The following is a 17510-nucleotide window of genomic DNA, read 5'->3' on the forward strand; positions in this document are numbered from 1 at the left end:
CCTCCTCCTCCCTCCTTCCCCTTCCAAAATCTCATCCACAGTTGTCACATTCGCTTCTGGACAATTTGGACACGAACCTCCGGGCGCTGCCCCTGTCCCTCGTCCCGATACCGCCTCATCCCGGTCAGTCAGTCTCTGAGCAGGACTCACAGCCTAACACGACTGCCAGAGCCTGAGCCACTCCGGGGGGAAAAAACGTCATGCATAAACCCCCCCCCCAGATCGGCAAATGAAGCATCAAAAGCTCCTCTGACAGCCCATCTACCTATCAAAGAGTCTTTATGTAAGCTGTTCTTCCTGACGTTTTTTCCCCTTTCCCCCCCCCCTTCCTATTCTGCCAAGAAAAAAAACCTGTCTTCTTTATTTCATCATTCTATCATATTATTGCCAAACCGACCATATTAAGCCACAATGTGATGTTCAGTAGGGATTAAATGGAGTTGCCCCATGGGTAAACAACGTAAACAACAGACGAGCCAGGCAGGAGAATAAGGGTGGGGGGGTTTGCCAGTCTAATGGATGGCCTTAATACGACGATGACATACAAAAACAAAACACATTAAGGACCATAGGCGATGGCATGATCAACGGGGGTGTAAATATAACTGAACCCATGGAGGAAAACAGCAATACTACAAGGACTACTAGCGTGTCTTCTTGCTTGAATGGACATATTGAATAGGTATCACTGGAAACCAAAACCGTAGTTCAGTCACCAACTAAGGGGTCAAACAGTATGCCCCATGTGACTCCCTCCATTATGTTCTCCTCGGCGTGTTAAATCTAATGGCCGATTGAAATTGACGTTAATACAATGGAATTTGTCCCCCACATTCCTGAGAAGATTAATTAAAATGTCCCTGTTGTAAATTTGTATTAGGGTCAGGAGAAATTACTCTTGATCTCATGTATTTATAGCTCATAGTCTCTACTCACTGAGTTTAAAATGGACACAAGCTCTGGGTTGAGGAGGATATTTAATATGTATTTTATTCTTATTCACCTAGTACGAGGTCAGAATAAATCAGAGTATCAGAAGAAATGTGAAAGAAGCATCTGTTACATATCTTGAAACTATTGGACAATAAATAATGTATGACAATGTTGGGGTGATCCAAGCCTGATGTCTGTGAATGTGTTGATAGAGTAAATGAGATTCACTGAGAGAGAAATCATGTGGATAAGACCTCTCTTGAAAGACCTTCGGCTGTATGGAGTAAAGAAATGTCTATGGTGGTAAAAGGAAAGACTCATATTAGGCAGGAGACACATCTTCAGAGTTCATTCTGTTAGGCGACCTAAACTGGGATATGCTTAACACCCCGGCAGTCTACAATCTAAGCTAGATGCCCTCACTCTCACACAAATTATCAAGGAACCCACCAGGTACAACCCAAAATCCATAAACACGGGCACCTAATAGATGTTATCCTAACCAACTTGTCCTCCAAATACACCTCTGCTGTTTTCAATCAGGATCTCAGCGATCACTGCCTCATTGCCTGCGTCCGTTATGGGTCTGTGGTCGAACTACCACCCCTCATCACTGTCAAACGCTCCCTAAAACACTTCTGCAAGCAGGCCTTTCTAATTGACCTGGCCCGGGTATCCTGGAAGGATATCGACCTCATTCCATCAGTCGAGGATGCCTGGTCGTTCTTTAAAAGTAATTTCCTCAACATGCCCCTTTAAAAAAATGTAGAACTAAGAACAGATATAGCCCCTGGTTCACTCCAGACCTGACTGACCTCGAACAGCACTAAAACATCTTGTGGCAGACTGCACTAGCATCAAATAATCCCAGCGATATGCAACTTTTCAGGGAAGTCAGGAACCAATACACACAGGAAAGCAAAGGCTAGCTTTTTCAAACATAAATTTGCATCCTGTAGCTCTAACTACAAAACGTTTTGGGACACTGTAAAGTCCATGGAGAACAAGAGCACCTCCTCCCAGCTGCACACTGCACTGAGGCTAGATAACACTGTCACCACCGATAAATCCACGATAATCGAGAATTTCAAGAAGCATTTCTCTACGACTGGCCATGCTTTCCTCCTGGCTACCCCAACCCCGGCCAACACCTCCGCACCCCACGCAGCAACTTGTCCAAGCCTCCCCAGCTTCTGTTCAAGCTCTCTTTCGAATCGTCACAGATCCCTAAAGATTGGAAAGCTGCCGCGGTCATCCCCCTCTTCAAAGGGGGTGACACTCTAAACCCAAACTGTTATAGACCTATGTCCATCCTGCCCTGCCTTTCTAAAGTCTTCGAAAGCCAAGTTAATAAACAGATCACTGACCATTTAGAATCCCACCGTGCCTTCTCCACTGTGCAATCCGGTTTTTAAGCTGGTCATGGGTGCACCTCAGCCACGCTCAAGGTAATAAACAATATCATAACCGCCATCGATAATCGATAGTGCAGCCATCTTCATCAACCTGGCCAAGGCTTTCGACTCTGTCAATTATTTGAATTTTTTTTATTTTACAATTATTTATTACAAAAAAACGCAAGGAAGGGGTAACATTAAAGTATTACAACATGAAGGACAAACAAGACAGTATCAAACATGTATCAGTCTTTCCGCAACAGAGCCATCCTTATGTGTGAGGGTGCGTGTGCATGATAGTGATATAAAATATATGTCATAGTTCCTTTTCATGATCACAATCTTGTGAAACCCGAACCCTCCAAGATCCCCCAACAGTTCCCCAATAGCTGTCCCTCAACCATTCGAGAGCCCTCCCACAGCCCCCCCCCAAAGAAAAAATTTAATAAAATAAAAATATATTCCATTCCCCACCCCCAAGAACCCCCCCAATGCAACAACAACCAAGATAATGAACTAAAGAGAAAAAAGGAATAGACAGAAGAAAAAAGCAAACAACAATGCAAAATACATTTTTTTAAATACAATTTAAAAAATGTTTGTGTGTATGTCTGGCACTATTACATGTATGTGTGTGTTCTTGTATGTGTTTGTTTGAATGAGAGTGTGTGTATATGCATGTGTACAAACACTTGCACGGCATCAGCCTCAGGCAAACCGGCATAAGTTGTAAAAACACTGCCACTTAGTGTCATCCAAATGTACTTTTATTAGGTTTTATTTAGACTTTTTTTCCCCTTATCTTTTGACCATCATTCTCTCTCACACAGTAACTCCACTCCCACTTGTCTCCAATTCCACTTACCAACCCTCAGCTTCCCTCAGCCCATCCCATCTATCTCTGCTGGCCACCCACTTTGTGTTTCTACGCAACACATATCTTTCAACTATGCTATGATGTTTAACGTACAATTTCAATCTATCTAATCGAATAGAATCTACAGATTGTGTGTTGAATATAAATACTTTTACTAAGAGTATTAGTATATTAGTGATTTACTGACCCGGTCTCTCCAGATCTCCTAACAGTACTATTTCTAGCGTCAATTTTAGATCATTTTCAGCCATTCCTGAACCTGAGACCAGAAACAGGCTACCTGAGGACAATACCAAAATAAATGGTCTATTGATTCTGTATCCTCACAACAAAATCTGCAGAGCTTTGATGATTTTATGCCCCAAATATTCAACATTTTGTTGGTGGCAAGAATTCTACATCATAATTTTAGCTGAAAAGCACGAAGTCTTGAATCTTGCGTTGTTTTATATATCAACTCATACACCCTGTACCATGGAATCGGTACAACAAAAATCTCTTCCCAACTATTTTGCAATCTGTATGGCACAGTTGTCCACATCCTGGTCCTCAAATGAAACTGGTGTACTTTCCTATTTATGCAATTTTTATTCCTTTATTTCAGTTTTGATCCTTTATATTGGGCAAACAGACCAGTTCCCTACCTCCTCCAGCTGCCTCCCACCGCCTCCATTTTTGGGGCAATGCTATGTAATCAATTGGTTGTACAGGTATTTTATCAACCAGCACATTTGAGTTCAGCCATAATATTTGTTGTAATATTTGTTCAATCTTTTCAGGGGGATGAAATTGAAATTGTAGCCAGCTCTGCAATGCTTGTTTGAAAAAGACAGATACTTTCACAAAAGTATCATTTTCAATTAATCGAAAATGAGACATGGCAATCTGCACAAAGGCAAAAAGGCCATTTTTAAACAATGGATGAGCTTTTCTTATTAATCTACTTGAGAACGACTTAGGGTTCAAATAAAACTTTTGAATGAGTGAAGCTTTTAGAGAGAGGTTTAGTGCGTTTATATTTAATAATCTCAACCCACCCAATTCATATTCATTATATAGATAGGCTCGTTTTATTTTGTCTGGTTTAGCGTCCCAGAAAAAGCGAAATATTTTTTGTACGTATGATTTGAAAAACAAATCATCAGGAGTAGACAGCGCCATAAGTAAGTGAGTAAACTGAGATATGACTAAGGAGTTAATCAGGGCAATTTTTCCATAAATAGGCAGGTACTTACCTCTCCATGGTTGCAGGATCTTGTCTATTTTTACAAGTTTCTTATTGAAATTCATTGTGGAGAGCTTATTTATATATTTTGTAATATGAATACCGAGTATGTCTACTTCACCATCAGCCCATTTTATAGGTAAGCTACAAGGTCATGTAAAAGTTGTATTTTTTAAGGATCCAATACGTAATATCGTACACTTATCATAATTAGGTTTTAGTCCAGAGAGTACAGAAAAGTCATCAATGAGATATTGCAGGGATCTAGCTTGCGGACTTAACCTAAAACTTGAGTCATCGGCATACATGGACACTGTTTTTAAGCCATGGATTTCTAATCAACGTATTCTTATCGGCAACAGCCTTGGTTTCTCAACAGCCTTGGTTTCTCAAATGACTGCCTCGCCTGGTTCACCAACTACTTCTCAGACAGAGTTCAGAGTCCTGTTGTCCAGACCTCTGGCAGTCTCTATGGGGGTACCACAAGGTTCAATTCTCGGGCTGACTCTTTTCTCTGTATATATCAACGATGTCGCTCTTGCTGCGGGTGATTCCCTGATCCACCTCTACGCAGACGACACCATTCTGTATACAACTGTATACACCTTTCTTTGGACACTGTGTTAACAAACCTCCAGACGAGCTTCAATGCCATACAACACTCCTTCCGTGGCCTCCAACTGCTCTTAAATGCTAGTAAAACCAAATGCATGTTTTTCAACCGTTCACTGCCCGCACCTGCCCGCCCGACTAGCATCACTACTCTGGACGGTTCTGACCTAGAATACGTGGACAACTACAAATACCTAGATGTCTGGCTAGACTGTAAACTCTCCTTCCAGACTCATATTAAACATCTCCAATCCAAAATTAAATCTAGAATTGGCTTCCTATTTTGCAACAAAGCATCTTTCACTCATGCCGCCAAACATACCCTCATAAAACTGACCATCCTACCGATACTCGACTTCGGCGATGTCATTTACAAAATTGCCTCCAATACTCTACTCAGCAAACTGGATGCAGTCTATCACAGTGCCATTAGTTTGTCAACAAAGCCTCTTACACCACCCACCACTGCGACCTGTATGCTCTAGTCGGCTGGCCTTCGCTACATATTCGTCGCCAGACCCACTGGCTCCAGGTCATCTATAAGTCTATGCTAGGTAAAGCTCCGCCTTATCTCAGCTCACTGGTCATGATAACAGCTCCCACCAGTAGCACGTGCTCCAGAAGGTATATCTCACTGGTCATCCCCATCTCCTTTGGCTGCCTTTCCTTCCAGTTCTCTGCTGCCAATGACTAACTTTAAACATCGGCTATCTGAGCAGCTAACCGATCGCTGCAGCTGTACATAGCCCATCTGTACATAGCCCACCCAATCTACCTACCTCATTCCCATATTGTTTTTATTGACTTTTCTGCTCTTTTGCACACCAGTATTTCTACTTCCACATCACCATCCGCTCATCTATCACTCCAGTGTTAATTTGCTAAATTGTAATTACTTCGCAACTATGGCCTATTTATTGCCTTACCTCCTCATGCTATTTGCACACACTGTATATAGACTTTCTTTTTTTCTATTGTGTTATTGACAGTACGCTTGTTTATTCCATGTGTAACTCTATGTTGTTGTTTGTGTCGCACTGCTTTGCTTTATCTTGGCCAGGTCGCAGTTGTAAATGAGAACTTGTTCTCAACTAGCTTACCTGGTTAAATAAAGGTGAAATAAAATACAAATTAAAACATGGTTGAACTTAAACTCAATGCAATTGTCCTATTTATAGATATTTCAAATAGTTTGTTTTTAAAAACCAAAATGCAAATACAACGGATGGACTGCCTAAATCCTTAGTTTCTATTTTGAATGTTCTCACAGAAGGAGATAATGTAGTAGATGAAATGACAGCCTACTGTATCCATTTACCAAATACACTAGTTCTCTTCATTGCGGAATATCACAAGCCACATTTCAGTAGATAACATTTCAAACTGGGAGAAATCCCTGGTCATTAGTGGCAGGGTATATGGAAACTTTGGAGATTTAAATACAGTTTTGTAAAAAAAAAAGTGCGCTACTCCTGAGTGTGGTCAGATGACATTGAAGGCAGTTGCAGGGAGTTCTATGAAGGAAATACATTCCAACGTCTTTCCTTCAACATCTGTATCTAATCAAGAGAAAGCTACCACTAAGCAAGATTTCAATGGCTTCTTTCAACTTGACCTTCCAAGATCCCTGAAAAACGTTTACTGTTCAATATCTGATCATATCTATATTGGAGGAAGCACCAAAGGCATCTTAAACACTGTTTTTTTGACACTACCATAGCATAAAGAGAGCTGAGGACAGGCCGGCTGTTTTTTTATCTTAATGCAATGGTCAACCTATAATGTATATGTGTTTTGGAAATAACAAAATTGTTATATATTTGTAAGTATGAACCTTTTGGGGTGTCAATTTCTACTCCAATGTTTGCCTTTGTGAACGGCATGACTCAGGAGTACCAGGATCACAACTTTGCCCTTTTCTCCTTCTCCCATAGTCAGAAGTGAGCATCCCACTAAAGCATTCCACTAAAGCAGCATCCCCCTAATATGTGTGAGTCCTAGGAGGCCTACCCTCTTCACACCCTGTACATCAGGTCCTGTACCTTTTACTGTAAACAAGGTCACTGATAAAACATGGCGTGTGACATAACTTCTTCTGCATCCTCTATACGAGGGCAACTAGGCTGGTTGTTGTGCTTTGCCTGGCATTTAATTACCTGCAAGCATATACCTGCATTTGCTGGTCAGACACTGATTTGAAAAACTAATAAAAGTTAGCAGACAATGGTCCCCAAGAACTATCATGTCAGTGCCCATTCCACCATTATAACATAACACAATACCAAACATCTCTTAGCAACAGGCTTCTGTTCGGAATGACAACAAGAAACATATTTTATCCCTGTTTATCACTGACATTCAGTGATGTTACACATAGCTAGCCTCAGGCAGTGATGTCATGGGAGTAGACCGATTATTCTATACTGTTGCTATACCACTGTTTCTTTCCAGATAGGCAGGTGGGACGTTGTTTTCCTGCTCACTCTGTGTCCGGGTGTCCCTGAACAAGCAGTCTAATCCTCTGAAAAATGTCTACCGGGTCATCACACATCACAACTCCCTCTAGCGCTGTTGTTGCAGCCAGGTCACACCAGATCCACTTCAGTATTCAACGTTTGTCCAGGTTCCCAGGACGTCGGGAGATGCCTTGGATACGATCCACGGGGGGAAATGTTAGAAACCATTACATTTTTTCTGTTTAATCCCTTTTAGACCCACAGTTGCAAAAATGCAATGCTACCTATATCGCATCATATAAAGGTCCTACACTAAAAAATTATGTCAAACACTATATGCATTTCCTTCGACCCATATTTATTTCTTAGTAGCATTTGTTGTGTGTCAGTATGATTCCTTTGGCATTAGTAGCCTCTGAAACATTAGAGACCTGTCCACTCGACTGAGACTACAATGGTCCCCTACAAAAGCATATGTTGGTGTCTTTGGCTATGCCGGATTAAGTGATATGACATGCTATTCTATAAAATCCTTTCTCCGTAATTAATATTACCTGATTGAGCTAATCATGTCAATGTAATTAACTAGAGAGTCGGGGCACCACAAAATAATATTTATAGAGCTGTTATCTTCCGAATAAACTCTTAAAGACCTAGTAATATTTTACATCAATAGCAGTCAATATTAATCGTCACCTTAATTCAGTTTCATCTGAAAGTTGTAAATTCTTGGTTATCTTCACGAACCCTGCCTAACAAGTTGAATCAGCAATACAAAATTGGGTGTAATGATTTATTTACTAATTACCTAACTAATCACACAGAATTACATATACACAGAATGAATTATACCTTGATTACAAATTACGTCATAAAGGAAAACGTCCCTAGTGGGCGGAACAGATATGACAGCTGGTTGAACAAAAGAAAAGGGGCTGGGTTTGAGTGAAAGAGCGGGAAGACTGAGGGACAAAGGGAGAAGCTGTGCTATCGTAAATACAGTATCTTATGCATTCTAAATTACCTCCCATTTGGAAAAGGAAAATGCAATAAATATTTACTCTGAGCTGCGCTTCGTTAGGTTGGTGGTAGATGGAAGGCTGTGTTGGCAAACTGAGTCCTTTGTCCTTTGAAGAATGTCTCTGGTGGTCAATTGGATACGTTGTAGTAATGTCGTTGTGTGGTAGACGGGATACTCTGTCTGTTCTTTCCTAGCCCGTGTTTGCAGCTGCTGTTGCTAACTCCACGGCGGGAGGTATCACGAGGTATCACTTCTGTCACTTCTGTAGTGAATAAGAGTTCAAAGTTCATACCAATCACAACCAAAGCTCACGCTGAGGTTGGCTTAGTTCAGTAGTTGACATATTAGTCCTTTTGACGCAGAGGCTGCAGACCTCACGTACTTGGAACAGGAGGTTACATTTTCGTCAAGGCTTTATATAGTGGAGCGAGAAGGGTGTGTTTGAAAAGTTTTATAACCAATGTCTCTTCACAGGGGCAGGCCAGTGATTGAGCAGAGCCCAACCTTATGAAAACCCAAATCTCTCATTTGGAAGCTAAAATTACATTTAATCTCTTCACCAATAATTTTATATTCAAACATTTAAATTGAACAACAATTCCATGTGACTCTGATAACTACAATGTGCAGACTTTCCACTGTAGAGTCTATGTCATCCTATCATTGATGAGAATGTCCCAGATGACAACCAAACTGACATCATATTCATTAAGTACCACCGCATATGTTCAATTGGTTGGATTACCAGAATATAGTTTATTTCCCCCCACCTTCTGATGTTCCCAGAATCTCTATGTTAACCAAGGGGTTTTCAAATGTCACATCAGTAGGGTAGAGAGAGGAAAACGGGGAAAAGAGGTATTTATGACTGTCATAAACCTACCCCCAGGCCAACGTCATGACACCATCAATGCAAGTACATGACTTGAGCCATTTTTTGCTGTCTTCTCTAAGATGTAGTGATTATGTACTACTTATTTATCTGTGAGTGAGGTGGATATACATTATAGCGTTTTGGAATGAAACTCTTCATATGTTGATAGCCAAGCAAGACATAGACAACCAAATAAGAATAATGTTGAAATTGCCTCTACATATGAAAATAATACAAATGTATATCTTAAAAATTTAAAATAAAAGAACTATGAGGTAAAAAAAAAATGACATTGATGATGATGATCATTTTATGGTAAAGAGGCAAGACAGGAGGTTATCTCTTCATGTTAAAACAGGACAACCAAATATTACTAAATGTAAGTTAGCTGTTCTTTCTTACATAGAAAATCCACAAAATAGTTGATCCTTTCAAAAAATACATTTTTTGATGGCATTATTTTTTTTTGTGGATAGATCAATTTGATGCATTTTGCTATTTCAGACAATATGACTTCATTTTAGATGCTCAGGGTCCGAAATGATTAACATCCTTGAAAAAGATGAACAATAATGACTGTATGAAATAAATAATAAAAATACTGAGCTAAACTGTATGCAAAAAAGGGAAATTATATTACTTTATACGAACCCAATTGCTCAGAGAAAGAGATGTTGTTTAACAAGGAGTATTTTTTTCACTCAAAAAGCTAGGTGTCAAAATGACTGACTCCCCTAAAGATTCCTAGAAATAAAGTAATCAAAAGTTTAGTATTTGGTCCCATATTCCTAGCACGCAATGACTACTTCAAGCTTGTGACTCTACAAATGTATTGGATGCATTTGCAGTTCATTTTGGTTGTGTTTCAGAAAATGTTCTGCCCAAGGTCCTAAACGATATCATAACCGCAATCGATACGAGACATTACTGTGCAGCCGTATTCATCGACCTGGCCAAGGCTTTCGACTCTGTCAATCTCCACATTCTTATCGGCAGACTAAACAGCCTTGGTTTCTGAAATCACTACCTCGCCTCGTTCACCAACTACTTATCTGATAGAGTTCAGTGTGTCTGTCACGTTCTGACCTTTATTTCCTGTGTTCTGTATTTAGTTAGTATGGTCAGGGCGTGAGTTGGGTGGGCAGTCTATGTTTGTTTTTCTATAATTTGGGTATTTCTATGTTTCGGCCTAGTATGGTTCTCAATCAGAGGCAGGTGTCGTTAGTTGTCTCTGATTGAGAATCATACTTAGGTAGCCTGGGTTGCACTGTTTGTTTGTGGGTGATTGTCTATGTTGTAGCTTCACGGTCGTCATTTGTTTATTGTTTTGTATACAGTGTCAGTACTTTCGGTATTAAAGATTTACCATGGACACTTACGACGCCGCATTTTGGTCCGATCCTTCTCGCCTCTCCTCTTCAGATGAAGAGGAGGACGGCCGTGACAGTGTCAAATCAGAGGGCCTGTTGTCTGGACCTCTGGCAGTCTCTATGGGGATGCCACAGGGCATCTTCTCTTCTCTGTATACATCAATGATGTCGCTCTTGCTGCTGGTGACTCTCTGATCCAACTCTACGCAGAAGACACCATTCTGTATACTTCTGGCCCTTCTTTGGACACTGTTAACTAACCTCCAGACGAACTTCAATGCCATACAACTCTCCTTCCGTTGCCTCCAACTGCTCATAAATGCAAGTAAAACTAAATGCATGCTCTTCAACCGATCGCTGCCCGCACCTGCCCGCCCGTCCAGCATCACTACTCTTGGCGGTTCTGACTTAGAATATAAATACCTACAAATACCTAGGTGTCTGGTTAGACTGTAAACTCTCCTTCCAGACTAACATCAATCATCTCCAATCCAAAATTAAATCTAGAATCGGCTTCCTATTTCACAACAAAGCATCCTTCACTCATGCTGCCAAACATACCCTCGTAAAACTGACCATCCTACCGATCCTCGACTTTGGCGATGTCATTTACAAAATAGCCTCCAACACTATATTCAACAAATTGGATGCAGTCTATCACAGTGCCATCCGTTATGTCACCAAAGTCCCATATACTACCCACCATTGCGACCTGTATGCTCTCGTTGGCAGGCCCTCGCTTCATACTCGTCACCAAACCCACTGGCTCCAGGTCATCTACAAGTCTCTGCTAGGTAAAGCCCCGCCTCATCTCAGCTCACTGGTCACCATATCAGCACCCACCCGTAGCACGCGCTCCAGCAGGTATATCTCACTAGTCACCCCCAAAACCAATTGTTCCATTGGCCGCCTTTCCTTCCAGTTCTCTGCTACCAATGACTGGAACAAACTGCAAAAATAACTGAAGCTGGAGACTCATACCTCCCTCACTAGCTTTAAGCACCAGCTGTCAGAGCAGCTCACAGATTACCGCACCTGTACATAGCCCATCTGTAATATAGCCCATCCAACTACCTCATCCCCATACTGTATTTATTTATTTATCTTGCTCCTTTGCACCCCAGTATCTCTACTTGCACATTCATCTTCTGCACATCAATCACTCCAGTGTTTAATTGGTATATTGTAATTACTTCGCCACCATGCACTATTTATTGCCTTACCTCCCTTATCTTACCTCATTTTCACACACTGTATATAGATTTTTTATACTGTATTGTTGACTGTATGCTTGTTTATTCCATGTGTAACTCTGTGTTGTTGTATGTGTCGAGCTGCTTTGCTTTATTCTTGGCCAGGTTGCAGTTGTAAATGAGAACTTGTTCTCAACTAGCCTGCCTGGTTAAATAAAGGTGAAATAAAAGAATTATATGGTAGTTAACGTTTTGTGTCATTTTTGAGTCACTTGTATTGTAAATGAGAATAGAACATGTTTCTAAACAATTCTACATTAATGTGGATGCTAACATGATTACGGATAATCATTAATGAATCATCAATAATGATGAGTGAGAAAGTTACAGAGGGTCAAAGATTATACCACCAGGACCCACGGGACATGCACCAGCGCGTCAATGCTTTTGGTAAATTTTTATGTGTTTTTTATAGAATTGTACAGTTTTCTTCATGAACACAAATTCTTCCTACCTATCACAGTGGTACATTTTTGCAACTTTTCATCAAAATTGTTCTACAAACTTGAAGTAAAAAAAAAAAACCAAGGACCAAGCGGCGTGGTAAACAGCAGCGACGACAGCAGCAGCAACAGCAAAAACAGCGGCCAGCATCACAGGACTCCTGGACATGGGAGGAGATTCTAGACGGGAAAGGACCCTGGGCACAGGCTGGGGAATATCGCCGCCCCAAAGCAGAGCTGGAGGCAGCGAAAGCTGAGCGGCGGCGATATGAGGAGGCAGCACGGCAGTGCGACAGGTACGAGAGGCAGCCCCAAAAATGTTTTGGGGGGGGGGCAGACGAGGTGTGGTAGTAAGCCAGGTAGCAGACCTGAGCTCACTCCTCGTGCTTATTATAAGCAGCGCATTACTGGTCAGGCACCGTGTTATGCGGTTAAGCGCACGGTGTCGCCAGTGCGTGCCCATAGCCCGGTGCGCTATAGGGCAGCCCCCCGAAAGTGCCGTGAGAGTGTGGGCATCGAGCCAGGGCGTATGGTGCCTGCTCAGCGGGTCTGGTTGCCGGTACGCAGTTTTGGTCCAGGTTATCCTGCGCCGGCTCTGCGTGCTGTGTCTCCGGGGCGCTGGGAGGGTGCAGTGCGTCCTCTGCCTGCGCTCTGCTCGTGCCGGGCGAATGTGGGAGTGGAGCCTAAGGGAGAGGTGCGTGTAGTAAGCACTAGATCTCCCGTGCTTACCCACAGCCCGGTTCAACCTGTGCCTGCACTCTGGAGGGTCCGGGCTAGAGTAGTTGTCCAGCCTGGGGAAGTGGTGCCAAGGTTGCGCACCAGAGCTCCAGTGCTCCCCCACAGCCCGGTCCTTCAGGTGCCTCCTAACACCAAGCCTCCTGAGGGTCTCCCCAGCCTGGTGGTTCCTGTGGCAGCCCCACGCACCAGGCTGTCTCTCTGTCTCCTCCCTGCAGGTGGTCCCGCCTGTCTGGCGCCTCCCCCCTGTCCGGCGCCGCTGCCGGAGCCTCCCGCCTGTCCGGCGCCGCTGCCGGAGCCTCCCGCCTGTCCGGCGCCTCCCGCCTGTCCGGCGCCGCTGCCGGAGCCTCCCGCCTGTCCGGCGCCGCTGCCGGAGCCTCCCGCCTGTCCGGCGCCGCTGCCGGAGCCTCCCGCCTGTCCGGCGCCTCCCGCCTGTCCGGCGCCGCTGCCGGAGCCTCCCGCCTGTCCGGCGCCGCTGCCGGAGCCTCCCGCCTGTCCGGCGCCGCTGCCGGAGCCTCCCGCCTGTCCGGCGCCGCTGCCGGAGTCTCCCGCCTGTCCGGCGCCGCTGCCAGAGCCCCTCAGCCCAGAGGCGCCAGAGCTTCTGCCCCTCTGTCCAGAGCTTCTGCCCCTCTGTCCAGAGCTTCTGCCCCTCTGTCCAGAGCTTCTGCCCCTCTGTCCAGAGCTTCTGCCCCTCTGTCCAGTGGGGTCATTGAGAGGGGTGGCCATGGTGAGAAAGCCACGGAGGCGGACAATAAGGCGGACTAAGACAATGGTGAAGTGGGGTCCGCGTCCTGCGCCAGAGCCGCCACCGCGGACAGACGCCCACCCAGACCCTCCCCTATAGGTCAAGGTTTTGCGGCCGGAGTCCGCACCTTTGGGGGGGGGGTACTGTCACGTTCTGACCTTTATTTCCTGTGTTCTGTATTTAGTTAGTATGGTCAGGGCGTGAGTTGGGTGGGCAGTCTATGTTTGTTTTTCTATAATTTGGGTATTTCTATGTTTCGGCCTAGTATGGTTCTCAATCAGAGGCAGGTGTCATTAGTTGTCTCTGATTGAGAATCATACTTAGGTAGCCTGGGTTGCACTGTTTGTTTGTGGGTGATTGTCTATGTTGTAGCTTCACGGTCGTCATTTGTTTATTGTTTTGTATACAGTGTCAGTACTTTCGGTATTAAAGATTTACCATGGACACTTACGACGCCGCATTTTGGTCCGATCCTTCTCGCCTCTCCTCTTCAGATGAAGAGGAGGACGGCCGTGACAGTGTCAAATCAGAGGGCCTGTTGTCTGGACCTCTGGCAGTCTCTATGGGGATGCCACAGGGCATCTTCTCTTCTCTGTATACATCAATGATGTCGCTCTTGCTGCTGGTGACTCTCTGATCCAACTCTACGCAGAAGACACCATTCTGTATACTTCTGGCCCTTCTTTGGACACTGTTAACTAACCTCCAGACGAACTTCAATGCCATACAACTCTCCTTCCGTTGCCTCCAACTGCTCATAAATGCAAGTAAAACTAAATGCATGCTCTTCAACCGATCGCTGCCCGCACCTGCCCGCCCGTCCAGCATCACTACTCTTGGCGGTTCTGACTTAGAATATAAATACCTACAAATACCTAGGTGTCTGGTTAGACTGTAAACTCTCCTTCCAGACTAACATCAATCATCTCCAATCCAAAATTAAATCTAGAATCGGCTTCCTATTTCACAACAAAGCATCCTTCACTCATGCTGCCAAACATACCCTCGTAAAACTGACCATCCTACCGATCCTCGACTTTGGCGATGTCATTTACAAAATAGCCTCCAACACTATATTCAACAAATTGGATGCAGTCTATCACAGTGCCATCCGTTATGTCACCAAAGTCCCATATACTACCCACCATTGCGACCTGTATGCTCTCGTTGGCAGGCCCTCGCTTCATACTCGTCACCAAACCCACTGGCTCCAGGTCATCTACAAGTCTCTGCTAGGTAAAGCCCCGCCTCATCTCAGCTCACTGGTCACCATATCAGCACCCACCCGTAGCACGCGCTCCAGCAGGTATATCTCACTAGTCACCCCCAAAACCAATTGTTCCATTGGCCGCCTTTCCTTCCAGTTCTCTGCTACCAATGACTGGAACAAACTGCAAAAATAACTGAAGCTGGAGACTCATACCTCCCTCACTAGCTTTAAGCACCAGCTGTCAGAGCAGCTCACAGATTACCGCACCTGTACATAGCCCATCTGTAATATAGCCCATCCAACTACCTCATCCCCATACTGTATTTATTTATTTATCTTGCTCCTTTGCACCCCAGTATCTCTACTTGCACATTCATCTTCTGCACATCAATCACTCCAGTGTTTAATTGGTATATTGTAATTACTTCGCCACCATGCACTATTTATTGCCTTACCTCCCTTATCTTACCTCATTTTCACACACTGTATATAGATTTTTTATACTGTATTGTTGACTGTATGCTTGTTTATTCCATGTGTAACTCTGTGTTGTTGTATGTGTCGAGCTGCTTTGCTTTATTCTTGGCCAGGTTGCAGTTGTAAATGAGAACTTGTTCTCAACTAGCCTGCCTGGTTAAATAAAGGTGAAATAAAAGAATTATATGGTAGTTAACGTTTTGTGTCATTTTTGAGTCACTTGTATTGTAAATGAGAATAGAACATGTTTCTAAACAATTCTACATTAATGTGGATGCTAACATGATTACGGATAATCATTAATGAATCATCAATAATGATGAGTGAGAAAGTTACAGAGGGTCAAAGATTATACCACCAGGACCCACGGGACATGCACCAGCGCGTCAATGCTTTTGGTAAATTTTTATGTGTTTTTTATAGAATTGTACAGTTTTCTTCATGAACACAAATTCTTCCTACCTATCACAGTGGTACATTTTTGCAACTTTTCATCAAAATTGTTCTACAAACTTGAAGTAAAAAAAAAAAAAAAAAAACTTTACCCATAATTAGAGGCTTATGCTTGGGTCTCACAGGGTTAACCCTATCCCAAGCCTTAACCCTTACCTTAACCAGTCGGAATTAATATCTAAACACAGCTGTCGAGTTTTGACGTTTGTCCCCCCTGTGCAAAAGTTGAATACTGAAGTGAGACCGTAAGATATTGTTGGTTGTTGAGCAGAGGATACAGAATGTGGTAACAGCCCTAGACTGTATATCAACTTCTCAGATACTGAAGTGAGACCGTAAGATATTGTTGGTTGTTGAGCAGAGGATACAGAATGTGGTAACAGCCCTAGACTGTATATCAACTTCTCAGATACTGAAGTGAGACCGTAAGATATTGTTGGTTGTTGAGCAGAGGATACAGAATGTGGTAACAGCCCTAGACTGTATATCAACTTCTCAGATACTGAAGTGAGACCGTAAGATATTGTTGGTTGTTGAGCAGAGGATACAGAATGTGGTAACAGCCCTAGACTGTATATCAACTTCTCAGATACTGAAGTGAGACCGTAAGATATTGTTGGTTGTTGAGCAGAGGATACAGAATGTGGTAACAGCCCTAGACTGTATATCAACTTCTCAGATACTGAAGTGAGACCGTAAGATATTGTTGGTTGTTGAGCAGAGGATACAGAATGTGGTAACAGCCCTAGACTGTATATCAACTTCTCAGATACTGAAGTGAGACCGTAAGATATTGTTGGTTGTTGAGCAGAGGATACAGAATGTGGTAACAGCCCTAGACTGTATATCAACTTCTCAGATACTGAAGTGAGACCGTAAGATATTGTTGGTTGTTGAGCAGAGGATACAGAATGTGGTAACAGCCCTAGACTGTATATCAACTTCTCAGATACTGAAGTGAGACCGTAAGATATTGTTGGTTGTTGAGCAGAGGATACAGAATGTGGTAACAGCCCTAGACTGTATATCAACTTCTCAGATACTGAAGTGAGACCGTAAGATATTGTTGGTTGTTGAGCAGAGGATACAGAATGTGGTAACAGCCCTAGACTGTATATCAACTTCTCAGATACTGAAGTGAGACCGTAAGATATTGTTGGTTGTTGAGCAGAGGATACAGAATGTGGTAACAGCCCTAGACTGTATATCAACTTCTCAGATACTGAAGTGAGACCGTAAGATATTGTTGGTTGTTGAGCAGAGGATACAGAATGTGGTAACAGCCCTAGACTGTATATCAACTTCTCAGATACTGAAGTGAGACCGTAAGATATTGTTGGTTGTTGAGCAGAGGATACAGAATGTGGTAACAGCCCTAGACTGTATATCAACTTCTCAGATACTGAAGTGAGACCGTAAGATATTGTTG

The 17510-nt window shown here is 43.2% G+C and overlaps 1 protein-coding gene across 1 annotated transcript in view; it reads right to left on the reverse strand.

The window, feature by feature from the left end:
• LOC109906720 (E3 ubiquitin-protein ligase Midline-1-like) overlaps positions 1-17510 on the reverse strand; it is a 44368-nt gene that overhangs the window by 10759 nt on the left and 16099 nt on the right. The window lies entirely within an intron of this gene.

The sequence above is a fragment of the Oncorhynchus kisutch genome, linkage group LG16, assembly GCF_002021735.2.
Source record: "Oncorhynchus kisutch isolate 150728-3 linkage group LG16, Okis_V2, whole genome shotgun sequence".
Taxonomy (NCBI): Eukaryota; Metazoa; Chordata; class Actinopteri; order Salmoniformes; family Salmonidae; genus Oncorhynchus; species Oncorhynchus kisutch.